This window comes from Nicotiana tabacum, chromosome 22 (assembly GCF_000715075.1).
Source record: "Nicotiana tabacum cultivar K326 chromosome 22, ASM71507v2, whole genome shotgun sequence".
NCBI lineage: Eukaryota > Viridiplantae > Streptophyta > Magnoliopsida > Solanales > Solanaceae > Nicotiana > Nicotiana tabacum.
Window position 1 is genome coordinate 161694651 of NC_134101.1, and position 4776 is coordinate 161699426.

Genomic DNA, 4776 nt, shown 5'->3' on the forward strand with positions numbered 1-4776 from the left:
TATAACAAATGAATCAATAGAGTTAGGTGGTAAATGATGGTACCATATCATAACACCCTTCGATAAAGTCTCCCCGAATTTCTTCAGCAATACGGATTAAATCTCATCATCTTCTAAGTCATTTCCCTTGATGGTGCACGTATATGATGTGACGTGTTTGTTTGGATCTATCATCCCATTATACTTCAGAATCTCGGGCATACGGAACTTCTTTGGGATTAGCTTCGGAGCCGCACTCGGGGGAAAGGAAAAACTTCTTAGAATCAAGGCCTTTCAATATCAGTAGTGCCCCCAGGATTTGGTCGACCCTGGAATTATAAGTTTCCACTTTCTTATCATTTTCCTCGATCTTCTTTTCCCCTGTCTCGATTCGCTTTGTCAGTTCCTGGAGCATCTTTACGATAGCAGGATTGGTCTCCGGTTCTCCTCCATTCGATCTCTTTGGCACCGATTCTGATCTATGAACAATTTTTTGTGATGGCTCGAGCTCAATCCTGCTTGGTGCATGATTCTGATTCTGATTTTGGAGTTGTGCTATTGCAGCTTGTTGAGTCTGTAACATTTCAAATATCATTCGAAGGCTAATCCCTCCTTCTTCTTCATTCTCTGCATTCTAATAGGTTATTCGAGCATCTCTGCGGACACTATTTTCAGGATCGAAACCCAAATTCCTATTAATAACAATATATGAGCTGACGTTGATAGGGTCCACGGCCGGAGCTCCATCGAGGTTGACTGGAGGTACTCTGTTTTCTGGGGCGGCTATGTTGTCGTTCTCACCATGGAGACCAAGGCCATTGTCTCTGTGTGTGGGTGCTATTTGAGAATTTGACATATTGATCCTGGAATCAAAGACACTTCAAAGAACAAGCGTAAAATAGTGTGTGTTACGAAAACTGTACCAGACAATCACTATTATCCTTAGCCCCATGGTGGGCGTCAAACTGTTTACCTTTAAAATTGGATAACAATTGAGCTTATAAGTGATTTTAAGAATATGTGATTTCAATTGGCACAAAATGATAAATACGAGAATTAATATTAGAAATTAACAGTAAAATAAAGCAAACCAATGTGATGAACAACTGTGACCCTCGAGCTAAATCGCCCTCGAACTAACTGAGTATGCTATTGAAAATAAGAACTGAACAACTAATCTTGTGAGAGAAAAAAATGTAATGTATTGCTTGGTTATGCGTGAATGTATGATATTTACAAAATGATTAGGATCCTTTTTATATAGTAGAGGAATCCCATTTATGGCTTAATTCTAATTACAGAAGCAAATCCCATGATAGACGAAATAACCGGTCCTGATTTGATACGTGCCGAGATTTCCGCCACGATCCTTGCCCGATCACGGATATCTCGGCCTTCTGTTGTTCGACTTAGCATACTTCCTTCGATCTTGCTCGATCTCTTTCTTGCTTCGGTATGAACCACGGCTGATCTCGATCTTGATCGGCTATTGATCCACGAGCTTACCAATCCATCTCCGTACCATGGTCCGATATAACCGAGGCCGAGCCTTGATCTTCCACTCCGATTTCGGTTAGTTATACAAAATTAATCAAGCACGATTTTGACCGTATACAATATGTTACTTGTTGTACAAGTTTTCAAAAAATTAATATATGCAGGGTAAGACTGCGTACAATAGACTTTTGTGATCCAGCCTTTTTCCGAATCCCGTACATAGCTGGAGCTTAGTGCTGCCCTTTTTGAGTTTGGGGTGCTTGAACTGACCGTTAGATCCACTTGTTGTTGATAGGATAAATCAAGCCGTATAGATGCTTTTCAGTTAAAAATATTACAAATCTGTAAACACGACAATATAGCCCGTCAGTGTAGTATTTCACCAATTTATAGAATCAGCTCAAACTTTACAATACGTCAATTGCAAAAGTAAACTGAAATTTCAAAGATATTTTATGTGGAACCATATGATTGATCTATGTCAGCTTCAAAAAGAAAAATAAATAAATCCTTTACTTCCTATAGAACAAATAATTGAAATGAAAATGATCTTCCTACCAAACCTAATACAAGCCGGAACCAATCGGCTATGACGATAATAAGTTAATGGCATAATATTTTTTTTCCATCAATGGCATGAAAATAGATCTATCTAAAAATTTACCTTCCTAAAGTTAGAAGATGGAATTATACCGTCTATGGTAGAAGGTACACATGGACTAATAATTATATCCACAGTAAGATTGATTGGGAAATAATTAATTAATGGTCACTGGACTACAAAACTGCCACATATTGAAGCTACTGCATTGGACCGTCACTTGTCATACCATTCCCCATTGGCCATAAAATTTGAAGCGAGTCCCAGAATAGGTGCAAGACCATTCAGATTTTTCAACCATTTGACACAGCACCCTGGATTCCAGAACTGGTAGTTACTGAATGGACCAAGACTCTAAACCTAAGAGGAATGACAGGTATTTGGCAAAACTTAAGAGAAGGAAAGGTGTTGTGAAGAAGCTAAGTTCGAAAGAGTTTCATAGAGTGGATGACAAGGTCAAAAATATCAGAAGGCAGTTAGCAGTGATACAAGCAGAAATGGCAAACCGAAACCACCAAGCACAACTCTATGACCAGAAAAAGGAGTTGAAAGTGCAATTGGAGAAATTGATAAATTTGAAGAAAGCAATAATGCATATAATTGTCTTCTCAATTTCTTACAATTTTAATATTTTATTATATAATTGTAGATATAATATTATGCAACTTTTTAAAATACAGTTTACTAATTGAGACAGGTCACACACGCGATATGTGTACACCTAAAACTAGTACTGTATTAAAAGCACGAAATCCCTTAACAAAATGTCGTTCTCCTTTTTATCTTTAATAATTGATTTTATATTAGATAAAATTATAATTTAAAGTACTTTCCTAATGCTTAGGATTTTGTAAAATCAAACCAAAATTTAAATATCAAATTATTCCTTATTTGAACTAGGTTAGAAATCCTAATTTTTCCCGAATTATCTGACCTTTCAATTAATAAAAGAAGAATGTTACCATGTCACCTTATGGTGACTTTACGCTACACGTTAGGAATGAAGTAATAAAATTGCTTCTTTTGAAGTTTTCTCCGGAGGTACATGTTAGGCTTGACAATATCTTTTGTTTTATTAATTAGATTTAATTAATGAGCTAATATTTTAATTCTAAATAATTTAATTACATTAGCAAAAAAAAGTAGGAAAATAACTAAAGTCGATAATGCCGACCGACACTTCTTTGATTTTTGTTATTCATAATTATAAGCATTCCATGTTATATATAAGGAGAATTGCCACTAATACTTTAAATGTTAGATATTACGATTCCCAGACTCCATTTGTGAAAATTTATTGGGTTTGCTATTGTTGTTGCATATTATAATCAATTTTTATTTCTTCAATGAGCTAATATTTTAATTCTAAATAATTTAGTTAACTGAGTGAAAAATTAAAAATAAATAATAAGTAAGAAATTATAACTGTATACGGCCGAAATCAGGTATGCCTGATTTCGTAGGCTCGGTGAGTTGCTTTGAGAATAATTTTAAAACGGACCTGGCTCGAGCCTGATGGCGGAGTATAGAACTTGAGGATCGAAGTGCTCGATGAAAATCAAGGCCGAGTATGACCAACCTCGAGATAATACCGTTATGGTTTAGTAACAGAAAGAGCGAGATTCCCGCAACGGCCCGAAGATCACGGCGTAAATTCCGGAATTGATTTGTCCTTGGCGGTTAGACAGCTGTCCAATAAGATTTCATACTATAATTAGAAGTGTACCTTATTTAGGACTCCCCTATTATATAGAGGGGAGCCCATTCCTTTGTAACAGACGATTCATTGACAAGAGAATATACATTCATCACTTTCTTGCTCACTGTTCATTAGAGTTGCCTTATAATTTACTGTTCTTACTAACCCACTTCGATATTATCATAGCTCGAGGTCGAGACTTGGCTTGCACACTAGTTTGACTTACTTTATTCTTCAATTTATATATTTAATTCCTTATTTATCAATGGGTATTGGACTAAATCACATATCTTTAAAACCAAAATATAAGTTTAATTGTTACTCGGATTTTAGGGTAAACAGTTTGGCGCCCACCATAGGGATAAGGATAATGATGATTGTTTCAGTGTTGATTCTAATAACACACATTATTTTCACACTTGTTCTTGTCAAGAATTTTTGTTCTCAGATTAAAACATGTCAAACTCATAAAACGCACCCGTGTATGCTGATGACGATCTTGGATTTCACGGGGAAAGCGACAATGTGATTGCTCCAGGAGTCGGGGTGCCACTATCCAATCTTGGGGGAGTACCGGTCGTCGATCCAGTCGATATCATTTCACACATCGCTTTGAATGCGGATTTGGGTGCGGACCCCGAAGGGAGTGTGCGTAGGGAAGGCCGATCTGGTGGCCAAGGAACACAGGGCGTAGGAGACAGGGGAGTTAGTCTCCAGGTGATATTCGAAATGCTACAGGCTCAGAAGGTCGCTATTGCTCAGCTCCAGAGTCAACATAGAACTCCAAGTGTGGTCGATCGGAAATCACTCGCCGTACCGAGCCAGTGCCGGAAAGGTCGAATGGTAACGAATCAGGGACTGATCCTACAATTATAAAAATGCTCGAGGAGCTCACCAAAATAATTGAGTCGGGGGAAAAGAAAATCGAAGATAATGACAAAAAAGTGGAAACATACAACCCCCGAGTCGATCAGATACCGGGAGCACCCCCGATCTTAAA